This window comes from Passer domesticus, chromosome 5 (genome assembly GCF_036417665.1).
Source record: "Passer domesticus isolate bPasDom1 chromosome 5, bPasDom1.hap1, whole genome shotgun sequence".
In the NCBI taxonomy this organism is placed as follows: Eukaryota; Metazoa; Chordata; class Aves; order Passeriformes; family Passeridae; genus Passer; species Passer domesticus.
In genome coordinates this window covers 26,146,241-26,160,272 of record NC_087478.1, presented here as the reverse complement: position 1 = coordinate 26,160,272, position 14,032 = coordinate 26,146,241, and the positions used below count along the sequence as shown (strand labels likewise).

Genomic DNA, 14,032 nt, shown 5'->3' with positions numbered 1-14,032 from the left:
GATCAAAAAAAATTTAATTTAATCTGAAATATTACAATCAAAGTTTCACTCAAATCAAGTACTCAGTAAGGGAAAGTCTCAAGATTAAAATGAATTTGAAAGCTGTGTTCTACCTTCCATTGGTTCATGTTAATAGATATTCTATCAGCTGAAAACACTACTAGAAGTGTTAACAGAAAGAAAAAGGATATTTTCTGCAAATGTTACAGAAAACACATAGAAGGTGATTTCAAAATTCTCAGTGGCAATTACTTGTAATGTAATTTATGTTCATTTAGTCAGAAAAAGAAACCTCTCAAACAAAAGCTTCTTGTCTGACTAAAGCAGTTTGAACTTCGGATACAAAATTCTCCCAGTAACTCAGTTATGTACAATGGATGTACAGAATTATGTTTACAGCACTGATCTCTTCGTTAGGCCAAATTAACTATATGCTCCCACTTCATTTCATTAACTTTCCTCAGCCTCACGAAGTCACTCCATTTCTCCTTCTTGTCTAAATTTACCACACCAGAAAATAGACTAATGTTTACTTTCTCATCTGACAAAAGATGAGGAAAAAAATGGCTTCAGACAGGACCTTCTTTTGCTGTCACAGAAGAGCAGTGTTTGACTGAGAGCTCTTTAGGATTTGAACTGACTTCACTGTTTGCCTACATAGCTTCTTGTAATCTGTAGCAATATCTATCACGAGGATAAAAAACACAACATATTTTCTTGGAGTTTTTTTAAATAATTATTGGATGATTAAATAGAAACCTACATATGTAATTTTTTCTTGATAAATTGGAGAACTTCACTCACTCCTGAGGAACTGAACCAATATGTCACAGATAAATATGCGGAGCAAATTACTCCTGCTCCTCACATTGAGGGTTGTGGTTTCTAATGGAGTTTTCAGTTAAAAATATATTATCTTTATGATGGCAATTTAAATTTTTTAAAAAGATATTTCTATGCAAATATGTTTGCTCCGTTATGGGATTACTTAAATACAATTTATGACAATGAAGATATAAATTGGGATTTCAGTTGGTGAGTAACTTCAAATATCAAATGTGTTCAAACTGTAATATTATCTGTGAGGAGAACATAGAAAGCAATATATTGTCAATTTGTTTGCTATATTTCACTGCGTTTAGTAAAACCTTTTTCTCCAGTAAGAAAAAACGACTGTAATTCTACAGAAAAATAAGGACATGTTTCCTTTTCCTAGGGGTATTTTTTTTTCCATTTGGGAGCAAGCTGATTCTTTTGGTACTACAATACTTAGAAAATTCTGTTACTATCAACTGTAAGGGGATCTTGCCTACAGTTCAAGTATGTCTTGTCTTTGTTCCGAGAAAAGTGCTTGGAGTTACATGTCAGATTTAAGTTCATAGGAAACATGAACTTCATAAGATTTGTCTTGTCTCATTGCAATAAAACTGCTATAAATTAATGTCTTTCTCACCCAAAGAATGTTTTTCTTTTTTAAACACGTTTGACTTGTGTCAAGATCTTTCCTCAAAAGGTTGATACCCGTCTTTTTGTAACAAAGTGAATATCAAAAAGAGAAACAAAAGGAAATTGGAAAAAAAGAGGATACATTTTTGAATGAAGAGGTAGATCTTAATAATTTCTGTACATTGAGACAGAAGTGGTGAGTGGGTAGAAGAGACTTGTAGGGACATTTTAGTGCAGTTTGGCAGGAAATTAAGCACCTATATATCTGCTCATCTATCATGCATTCACCTTTATCTCTTGACATGTCCTTAGTAAATGGTGACATTTGGAAACAGTTCAATTAAAGTCACTGTGTTCTGGGTAATGCTGCAAACACTATGTGTGAAATAAATAACTTGTAAATTGCATTGCTTGAATATCACTACTGAAACAGCAAGTAGTATTGTAACAATGAGTATGTATAACAAAGTTGAATGAATACTGATTAGTCACTTATTTCATGATAGCTCTATAGCCAAAGGCCATTTTAACCTTACTGTTCAAGGTTCTTAAAAATTATGTCTATGTTAGAAAGAAGACTGGAGAGATTAAACTTTTCTGTTAGGTGAAATGCATTGAGAGATAAAAGAAAAAAAAAAATAAATTCTCTTCTCACACCTTAATCTCATATTTAAAGGAAGAGTTTTCCTTTATTTTGGAGTGAATTTTTTAAGGTAAATCTATACTCATATATAATCTATGTCTCACTCTCTTTTCCTTTTCTTTTCTGAAGCTGAGTCATGAAATATGTTTAGAGCCATGCTGGGGGAGAAAGGGATCTTTAAATATTAGTAATTGTACATACATTCTACTCCTCCACCAGACTTCCTTTCCTGTGATATAGGTAAGGTCATGTCACCTGTTACACTCAATGAAGAGAAAGTGCATAAATGCATTATAGACAGTAGCAGAAGGGACTAAAATGGAAATTAAAACATAGGGTACTTTAAACAAAAAGTTCCAGACAATACAGCTGTGGAATTTCTAGATCAAAGTATTTTAGTTTTCAGTTCTTTGTAAAAGACTTGGAAATCCTTCCCTGGGCCAGGGTGGGGGGTGGTCATGGTGGTGTAGGAGATGGGGCGGTGTGGAAGAAAAAAAATATTTTCAAGATATTAAAATGAGGGAAGTGAAATTTTCCAACTGGCTTAAGTGTGCATGCAAATGCATATAACAAGACCGCACAAATACAAGACTGTAGTTTGCCTTTTAATATTCTTTGTTTGACATATACCAAGATATTTTAGTAAAAGAGGAGTCTTTGCCAGAGGATTGCTGTTATATTTATTACAGAATCTTTACAATTTCTCAGACATACTTAATTCTTGAAGAAGCTTCTGTCCAGGTCAAGAATACTCTATTAACTGAGATTTTGAACCAAGCTATGCAGAAAACAATACTGAAGAGGTACTTTCTCATCACAGTCTGTAAAATTGCTTTAGAAAATAAGTTTTCAATGAGTTCCCATTTTACAAGTTTCACAACTTTTTTATGGTCATGTGGTCAACTCTCCGTTTATACAGAGGATATATATAAATCTAGGTTGTTAGAAACTATTGATATATTGAAGATTGGTATATCATGTATGTATTGTTGGTCTTTTGGTCATCCAGTCTTCCACAACTTCCTATAAACATGCACTGTAACACTACAGGTGTACCAGGTGTCATACATAATGTAAGACTCAAGACACTGGCTCATGACTCACACACCCTTTCACAAAAAGTAATGCCATTGTGCAGCAGTCCTACACTTTCTTCCCTGATGTGAATTTGATCAAGCTGACAGTGATGGTCACTATGTCAGAGTGAACAATAGGAACTGAGGTATATATATATCAGCATAAAACATCTACCAGGACTTCATGGCCATGTCCTTATTGGCAGCCATTCCAGCATAACCAATCTGTTTTGCAGAGTTGTTGCACACTTTAAATCGTCTGATGGATTGAATTCTTATTACCAGCCAAGAGTCAAAAGAGGAATAGGAGCAGCTGATGTCCCATAAAGATCAACACAAATGCGATGTTAAATCTTGTGAACTCTAATGTGAGCACCTTAGCAAGTAGGTTCATGCTAACTATGCATATGTTGAGATTTTGAATACAGATTACACATTGAAGTATCACTTGTTGTACAGTGGCATAACATTTTTAAAGCAGAAAAAAATACTCAGTAGAAAGTAGGCACTTTCATTTTTTCAGTTACCTCAATGAATCCATATTATTATTCACAACGTTTTGCAAGTATACTACAAACTAGGTAAGCCCAATGTGCATTAGAAGCAATATTTACACCGGTAAGTAAAATACCTCTGCCCCATGAAATGTAAGACTTATGCCCAATTGGTATGAACAAATAAAAACTATAGATCTCTGAAGTAAATAAGCAGATATGTAGACCAAGACTCAGTAAAGAAGACAAGCCTCTGCCAAAAAAGAGGGCTGATCCTCTGCATTGCAACTTCTCAACTATAAAAAAAAGGAGCTGCCCAGTGACTTAGACTGGCTACTTTACTTTGGCAATTTAGTTTGTTGAATGCTGAGTGTAATAGATCACACTCAAACATTTTTCCCTTTATTTTCGAATTTTTTTAACATATTAAGAAAAAAGTCCATATCTAGTCCCATTTGTCCAGCTTTTGCTCTTGTAGGGTGATGATGCCCCTTGTAACATTTCTTATGAGTATAGTAAATCACAGAAAATACTAATTAAAAAAGGACAATCTGAATCTTTACGGCTTTGTGTGTATTTTAGTATGGTTTTCTTATTAACCTGGTCTTGTCATTTGCTAAGAAACTCAACCTGAGATAAACGGTGAGTACGTTTCCCCATATGGCATGTTTCTCTCTTTTTATCTCTCTATATGCACACCACAAATTGTTTTCTGAGTGGTCTGCTTTGTAAAGCTATATAAGTAGGGACTGAAAGGCTGCTGTTATGGATAATTAAGTAGAAGGGAGAGAAATGCCAGTTCAGGATGCCACAAAATCATGGAAGGACATAATAAAGAGGGCATTTTTTTAACCTTCAGCCTAGAAGAGAGTATGTTAAAAATAAACTACAACAAAAATTGTGAGCAGAACTATTACAGGAAAATTACAAAGCATGGGTCTTTTTAATTTTTTTAATATTAGTGTAACATTTTTCCTCCTTCACTCCTCCCCTTATTCAGTTTTTATAACTTGCAGTTACTTTAAAATTAAACTATCTTCTAAAGTCTGAGAAAATGTCATTGCATTTGAACTACAAAGCATCCAGCGTGCCTCAGAATGCTGTGTAAATAACATGGAGGTCTAATTCTGTGCTCAACCTCAAGAGATGTCAGAATGATTTTTAAGTTATTTTTATTCTGTTTAGATTTTGCTCTGACTGAGAACAGATGGTGTGTTGTAACTGTCTTTTCGAATGAGCTGAATGTCTACAGGTTTGAAAGTTTAAGGTAAATCTCCTTGTTATACTCTGCGTGAAGGAGAACTATAGAAAGGCCTGTGCAAGTACAGTGTAGTTTCTGCACTAGGTGAATCCTCTGCTGGGGTGTTAAAACATCTTCATTAACTGCAGTGATATACATGGGGCAAATATATGAGGCCACATAGCTCTTTAAAGACCCAGATGTGCAGCTGGCCCTGTTTGTCAAGACAAATAGGTGCCAGAGATGAGAAGCCACATGGAAGCCTGTTTTCCAGCTGGCAGATTTAAAAGGCTTCCAGTCAAAAAGAGGATTCATGCAGAGAGTAGCTTATTAGCTAGAGGACAGAAGAGACTAGCTGCCTGATTTGAAAGGTTCTAGAAATTGTTTTCTTTTCCCCTTCTCTAGAGGGGATGGGATTGTTCTCCCTGTTAGCTTGATGGTTAATCAAAGTCATGTGTATTCTGTAGCAGAATTGCTCTGGTACTCATATCAGGCTTTGACTAGAGAACAAACACTGCACCACAAAGTTTTGAATCAATATGTTTTAACTCAAAGGAGATTAGTCACAGAGGCTGGTTTTCTTGGTTTGTTTCTCCCACTGTGTTTTCTTTACACTCAACACAGAAACAAAGCCTCTTTCAAAAGAGCTTAGAAAATATCTAAGTTAGGCTGGTTCACTCATCCTTGAAGGACTTTCTTTTCTTTCTAAGGAAGCTCATTACATTACTTGTCACCTTCATCAGAAGTACATTCTTTTGGATATCTTTCTCTGTGTAAACTGCTCTAAGAAATGTGATGTTAAATATTTTGTCAATTTTAGAAGGCACATTGAAGCAAAATTCTGTACACTAAGCTTAAGCCTTGCAAACTGCTGTCTATATGTTTCTGTTCAAATTCATAGAGATCTTCAATATTGTCTAAAGAAAAACAGAATTTAGACAAATCAGTGTAGCATTCATCATAGTATTATTCAATTAGAATTTATTGTGGGATTATGAATACAGAAATATTTCAATATTCCATATAGTCCCCAAAAGACTTGTGCTGTGGGTTTTCCTAGGTGGGCGGGGGGGGGGGGGGGGAAGAGGAAATGACTAGTACTAAAATTGTTAGTTTTATTTCCGTGTCCAAGTGATAATAGAAAACTTGAAAGCACACTTTAAAAGAAACAGATTTTGTTTGTTTGTTGGTTGGATGGATTCAACTGTAAAAGGTTGTTAAATCTTAAAATGAACAATGAGGTGCAGATCATTCAGCTTACAAACCATTGTCATGATCCCTTTTGTAGTGAACATTTAAAAGAAAAAAATACACCATCAACTCTTATATTTTATGTGGCAACTTGAATACATCTGTTACCTTCTTTAGTAAAAAGTTCTATAGTAGGAATATGGTTGTTTGCCACTCTGGATTTGACTAGTAGCTGATTACTCTTATCATGTTTACTTCCAGCAGGAGGCAAAACTTAAAGGTAATGAGAAGTAAGAGGAAAGCAAAAGCACCTGGGGAATCAACATCGGATTCTACATTACTTCATACAATTTTACATAATTACTTAGTTTTGAATTCTTCTCATCTGTGAGCAACATATAATCCACATAATCCCGAAGTGGAGTGCTATAATATTTGTCTCTGTCTTTTGAGGAGTTCCTTTTCTGTGGATGTTACACAATATTCCTATCATAAAGCCCTCCATGTGAGACTAGTTCTTCTCTGCATGAATTGCTATTAATCCTTGGTGACTTCAGAAGTTTTTTCCAGAGATCCATAAAGTCAGTGCATGACCATCTGAAATTCTGCAACTTTTTGTGTTTGTAGAATGGATTTCACTGGCATTTACTGCAACAAATTGCTAAAAATCTATGGTATAGACCTCTATGCACACTCCATTCCACTGTATTTCTCCATTTGAATACATGAACTTCATTCTTTTCACTTATTTCAACAGGAATCTGCCAGAGACATTAATTCTGATGTAAACTATATATTTAGCAACCAAAGCAAAGCTTTATGAGGAAAAATTGTCTGTGAGACATTTTGACATTTTGTATAGACTGAACTATTCTCAGGTACCTGACAGATAGATAAACCTTTCTATTTCCTGAATATGCTTTGGTAACATGTCTTTTGATTTTCTTCTTTCATGGTCACAAATATCTGCTGTTTTCTGTCTGTGTGGAGCACAATTATCTCTTAACCCTCTCTCATTCTGCCTGCAAATGATTCTGCTATTTGATCTTTCCTCCCTATGTTTCTTTTTTTCTTGTCTTCTCTTTTCTCTACTGGGCTTTGTGTGTGTGGTTCTTTTCTTTTCTTTTCTTTTCTTTTCTTTTCTTTTCTTTTCTTTTCTTTTCTTTTCTTTTCTTTTCTTTTCTTTTCTTTTCTTTTTGTTTTGGTTTTTTTTGTTTTGTGTTTTGCTTTGTTTTGGTATTTTGGTTTTGGGTTTTTTTTAGTGGGGTAATTTTTGGGGTTTTTTTGTTTGTTTGGGGTTTTTTGTTGTTTTTGTTTAGTTGGTTGGTTGGCTTTGGGGTTTTTTGTTGTTGTTTTTGGGGGTTTTTTTCTGCTTTTTCTGTCACTGCAGTCTGGCAAATTTGCTCTTGAACTTTTAGACTTGCAACTATCCCTTCCTCTGCCATGCATGTGTGGAAAGTATCAAAGTCCAAAAGTCTGTGCTCTAGGTTTTATTCTGCACCCTTGTATCCCTTATATCTTTAAATGTCAGTGTGTTCCACACTACTTTTGCCTTCTGTTATGATATAATGCCAGACAGGAGCCAAGTACCATGCAGCCATTCATACAACCAGCAGCATCAAGGAGAGAATTGAATCATAAGGATAAAAGGAAGAAAACTTGTGGGCTGAGATAAAGACAGTTTAATAGGGAGAACAAACGTCATGCACACAGCAAAACAAAACAAGGAATTAATTCACTTCTTCCCATGGGCAGGCAGATGTTCAGCCATCCCCAGGAGAGCAGAGTCCTGTCACATGTAATGGTTACTGGGGAAGACAACTGCCTTTACTCTGACTGCTCCCCCTGCTTCCTCCTTCTTCCCCCCACTTTATATACTGAGCATGATGTCACATAGAATAACCCTTAGGTCAGTTTGGGTCACCTGCCCTGACTGTCTCCTGTCAGCCTCCTGTGAAACCCCAGTCTCCTCCCCAGTGTGGCAGTATGAAAAGCAGAAAAGGCCTTGGCTCTAAGACCTTCTCAGCAATAAAAACCCATCTCTTTTTTATCAATCCTGTGATCAGCACAAATCTAAAACACAGCCCCATATGAGCCACTGGGAAGAAAATTTACCCCAGCCCAAACCAGCGTACCTTCATCTTTACTTCCTGAATCTTTACTTTGCTAACCTCTACAGGATGATAGTAAAAAGACAAAAGTCTGTATCTGCGCTCTGAATAAAGACTCTCATGTTGGGCTCGTTTTTTTACAAGAATTTCTGTTGCTTTTTCTCCTTCCTTAGGCCACTGCCAGTATTGTCTGTGAGCATCATCACCTTTTCTTTCCAGAAGACATCTCTGAAGAGGAAAGATAATAATTGGAAAAACTGTCATCTAACTCCCTGTACTGTTTTAAGTACTTTTTACGCAATTTCACACACCTGTTAACCATACTCTTGTACTAAAAAAAAAAATTTCTTCTTAACTTGGTTGGTAATCATTTGAAAGTTCAAATTCTAAGCCAACTCCTTTTTATATGAAAAATTTTAATTGCTTGTAGTCATATTATTCATAAAATGACTGGTAACAGTAGCCAGGCATATATTCAAATTTCATTAATGTAGCTAGTCAGGGGATCAACAAAGATGTTTAGAAAGAATTGGGAAATTGAAGGTATTTGGTAGTTTACCCAAATGTTTTGGATTGAAATATTTATGCAAATTCAAAGCTTGCATAAAAAGTTTGTTTGGTTGTTGCATTCAACAATAACCAAGCAAACAAACAAACAAAGAGAGGATTCTTTACCACAGAGTTCTAATCCAGTAAATCTGACATATAATTTGAGTGCAGTCACTGGAAGAGGTTTCACACAACTTTCAGGACTGCGTTCTTATTTTTTCTGTATATACATTTTAGTTTAAACATCTTAACAACCTTAATTTAGCTTGAGATCTTTAACCATTCCTTGTCTTTAATTGTAATTTTCTTGAAACATGACAATTATGTCTCAAAATAAAATCAAAATTCCAGCAACCATCAGCTTTTATCCAAATGCTAATACACAGTCTGGCCATGGAAAATCTGTCATTCATCTATATGCTACTTAAAATAGTCATTTTAGTATTGGCAGTGCTGATTAAAAAGCAAACTTTTACCAAAGCATCACAAAATGAAATTCAATACAAATGAGATCTTTGCATGTATATATATGTATATATATATGTATTAATACATACTTATATACATATATATATCACAACAATTTATATATATTTATATATATATATATACTTTAGCTGACACTCGAGATGCATTATAAAATTGATCTCTTTAATGTTAAGTATAAAAGAGGGAAAAAGTGAAATTACCTAAAATATTGTACTTACTGAGTTTTGAGATTTTATCATTGTTTGTATTTCTTTAAAACAAATCTGTGTCTGGGATGTCATCCTTTTCAAAGAGGAGGAGTAGATTAATTGGGTAATAAAACCAATCATTTACATAGGGCTGGATCCTAAGCTACTTTGTCACAATCAAAGTGTATGTTTCCACTGCTCTTTCACCCACTGAAGTGTTACCAGGTATCCACAACATGGAAAGAAAAATAGTAGAGTAAAAACAGAGAATGCTTTTTCTTTTTTTCCCCCTGTTACTTAAGTGTAAATATTTTAACGGGTATAAAGCCTTTCTGGGGAGGAGAACTTAAGTTGTGAGAGGCACTGTAATCTCAGCTACTCTTTTCCCTTCTAGTAGTTATAAAGATATTAATAAAATCCGAGAAAAATATCATTCACTTATGAAAAGAAAATAGTTCCAACAGAAGACTATAGAATATAGTTATGAGATATTATACTTTTCAATAGCTCTCAGAAGCATTGGAACTCAAGCTTGACATAGTTCAGGTAAATTCTACTTTTGAAAAACTAGTTTTTAAGCATGTATCTGTACATTATTAACACAATAATTTGAGGTGCAATCAGAAGTGCAAGACTACATGTATCATGTAATTAGTTTTTACTTCATCATTACATTCCATTCTGATGGAAATTAACAGAAACAGACATCTAATTAACAGATTATTTATACAGAGCTATATTTTTAATTTTATTTGATACCTGTGAGGATCTATTTATTTCAGAAGCAATATAAAAAGTTGTAACTCACCTCATGGTTTGATTCATACCTCCTCTACCCATTAGTGTATGCCTTGCCTGCTGGCTAGAATCAAGGTAGAAACATTTGGAAAATAAGTATTTTTGGCAATTAGAAGAACTAATTTTCAGTAAGTGTGCTTAGCAAAATCAGCAAGCAGCTTTCCATAAGATGTTTAGTTGGAAATTATTCCTTCACACCAGAAGAAAATGTTAAGTGAGTAAGAAATCCTTTTCAGACTGGGGTTTTGCCAGCAGCACTGAATTCACACAGAGGGAGATTTTTTTTTGGCATGAAAAGCTGCAATATCTTTAACTCTCCTCCCAAACACAGACACTCTCATCTTCTTTGCAATTACAGTGAACTTGGACTGTTTGTTCAGTAGCAAGAAAATCTCTTAGTTCTTGCCTAAGTGAAAGAGGACTGACATCACAGGTAAAATAGATTCTGATCCTCTAGATATAGTAGTCTCTGACGGTATGCTGAAAATCAGTGGCATTTAAATATGACAGTAGACATCTGAGTTGGTAAAGTAAGTTGTTAAATGTTCAAGTCTAAGAAATTTTAAATCCCCAAATTAAAATCATGAGAAATAAAAGCATATTTTACTGAGAGTCATCACAAGACTTTTCAAAAACAAAATGTTTAAGGTTTTATTTCTCTCTTTAATTCCTTTGGCAGAATATTTTTTCCAACACTGTCACGTCCATGGGCCTTTTCTGTTGCAAGAGCACACTCATCCTGACTACCATCATGTGGTTTAGTACCTGTAATAAGATCCTGAAAACAGTGCTTTTCAGCATGGATAGAGAGCAAATCTTTTTTTTTCTGTTTTACAGGCATATTGTCAAAAAAAAAAAAAAAAGTTTAAAGTTCTTACCTTTGTATTTCAAGCAGCTGGAGAGCCTTATCTGAGTTTCATTATCTGTCCTAGAGAAAGTCATCCCATAAAGTCAAAGCTCCAACTTTCTGCCTGATTTGAAGCTAAAAACCCACCCATATTTTCACATGGTATTTGCTTAACATTTTTTGAAATGTTCTTTCTTCCACTGAGAGAGAAGGTCAGAACTGAAAAGTTGAGATGGATTTGTTGAAACTTTCATAGAGGAAATGTTGGTCTTATGCAAGGTCAGAGTCGGAATTCAATTTGCAAAATCATGGTGAAGATAGGCAAAACTGTGGGCTCTGAAGGGAGGTTAGGAAGTTTCTTATTGTTGAAGCACAGCGGAACTTTAATCCTGTTTGCTTTGAACATTTCATTGGTCTGATAATGACTTCATAAACAATCCAATGAAAAAATTCAGTGCTGTAATTAAGGAAATTACACTGCAGCCCTACTAGCCTCTCTGTAGAAGCAAAAATTTGTAAGCAAGCTAACACAAGATTAGTCCAAATAATAAAAACAGAATACTAAAGTCAAACTATGTAGTAGGTTCTTAAATACAATGGCAGAAAATGTCATTTCTTTATAATATTTTCACTACAAGGCAAATCATATCTGCATTTAAAACCATGACATACTGGGAAAAACACTTCCTTTTCTTTATTATAAGAAAACAATTGTATGGGATTAAATAAGATTGAGAAGTCTATGAGTAAATCTGACTTGGTTATCAGTCTAATAGCATATTAAAGTTGTTTACTGGGAGAAGGCCAGGAGAGAAAATCAGGAATAAAAGGAAGAAGTTATAACTCCTTAAACTTCAAAGATGTAATTTAGTTAGTTTCCTACAGACCATCTTCTCATGAACCTGATTCTCACAGGACATCTCAGTCAATTTAAAATTTGTTTGCTCTACCATCTCATAGGAATCATGATGCTTCTATCAGCATCTTGTTTTTGTATCAGCCTCTGTGAAAAGTAGTGATTCATTATTTTTTAGTGAGGATTCCACACCACCTAATTATGAATTTTTACATTTTAGAGTAACTATGATTTGCTTGTATTTGTATTAAAAAATTGAATTCTGTTGCAAAAGAGTGTTCTGAGGTCATAAATTAAGTTCCTGTGGGAGATACTTTATTCTGTTAGGTCTGTAAGACAATAAACCTAGGCTAAGACATGCTCTACCTAGTGGTACAGTATAATAAATATAGTCAGTAAAAATACCTCTCCTAGTACTATGTGTTCATAAAATTAGAAATGACCTAGGCCTTCCTGGATTGTCAATCCAGTTATTTCCCATGAAATACAACCATGCCATGTCATATTTTTGATATAAATACCTACACTGTTCTGCTTCTAATTTGTATTTAGACTATTACAGATAGACCCTCACTACTAAAATTATTAGAAACTTTTTTTTTATTCTTTCCAGTGCAAAGGTATGGTGGGAAAATATTTTAAAAGTGACTGGTCCAAAGTAAAAGAAAAATATAACTCTTTTAAAACGTCCATGGACATTGAGACATGTTGAAAGTACAATGCTATATTTGAGGGGAAAGATTCTGCCTCATGTAATAAACTGTTGACAAGTGGTAACATTTACTGAGCAATCTGAGAGAATATTTTCCTTACTGACAAAAGGTTTTTGGCAGATACCTTTAGTGATCTAAAAAGCTAGTTAGTGTGTTCCTTGAGCAGCTGCAAAAGTGAGGCAAGGCAGAATTAGACTGGATTTTTGTGTTTCTTTTAAAAACCTCCCTTAGAATAAGCTACAAAGCCTCATTCTTTATAAAAGAAAATGTTGCTCCATCCATGGAAACTTTCAAGGCTGGACAGAACTTTCAGCAACCTGATCCAGTTGATGTTCCTGTTTATTGCAGGAAGAGTTGGATGAGATGACATCTAAAGGTTGCTTCCAATACAAACTATTTTTTGGTTCTATGATCAGTCCTCATATAAGGAGAGCCTTGTGGGCTGCCCAAATCTAGAAACCTATTTTCAAGTGGTTGTATACACACTGATTGAATCCCACTATTGTACACAAGGCAGTTTGCGGTGGATGGAGGAGAGGCAGCTATGACACATGTATCAGAAGTAGAGATTTAGTAGTGTGTACCACAACTGGTGTGTTCTGTTACATAGGAAAATACAGAAATTTGTTCTTAAACCCTGGCGGTGAATTAATTTCTTTGTGAGACCTATTTTCAATTTACTTCAAGTTTTCCTTAGATGTCAAAAACACTGAAAGTTTGTCCATAAGTGTTGCTATATACAATTGAGTCTTGCTCCAGTATACCAGAGGTGAGAGTCTCCTCTTTAGATTTATATATGTGAGAGAAATTCCCTATATATGGTATGAAATGTTAGAACCCTAAGAACAAGAGACCCCAATGATCCCAATCAGCCTCCCCTGGAGACCCACACCCATATCCTTCCAAACTCCCAGCTCACCTCCCTGCAAGGGCCCTCTTGTCCTAACTCTAGGATCCTAAAATAGTAATTTCTGTTGTTTGTTTCTCTGAAATACTTAAGTAAAACACCTTAAAATTGCAAGATTTCTGGCCAGATTATTTTTGAATATATTATGCTAACATCCTTAGTCTACAGTAAGATGCAGCATCCCGTAGTCTCCAAAACACTCAGATTTAAAATTCACATGAGCATTACTGTACTGTGAACTCTGTTCTGAACCAAGTCCCTTGGATAGCAGTATAACATATAGCAGATTTTTTTTATTTATTTGTTTCTTATTACAGAATAACTCAGTAATATAAGGTAGATATAAACACCTTTATGATGAAAAAGCACTAAAATGTCCCTGGCTGGTTAATTATGACAGTTGAAAAAAGAGGCTAAATTTGGGATTGAGTGGCAGGTGGCAAGGGCCCCAGAAGCTTCCTTTCATCTGGCTACCATTTTCACT

The 14,032-nt window shown here is 34.8% G+C and overlaps 1 long non-coding RNA gene across 2 annotated transcripts in view; it reads right to left on the bottom strand.

Moving 5' to 3' along the window:
- LOC135301889 (uncharacterized) overlaps positions 1-10,442 on the bottom strand; it is a 94,978-nt gene extending 84,536 nt beyond the window's left edge. For both annotated transcript variants that reach the window (XR_010363630.1, XR_010363631.1), the window contains exon 1: positions 10,236-10,442. This is a non-coding gene — a long non-coding RNA (uncharacterized LOC135301889). The remainder of the gene's footprint in view (positions 1-10,235) is intronic.
- Positions 10,443-14,032: the final 3,590 nt, after the last annotated feature.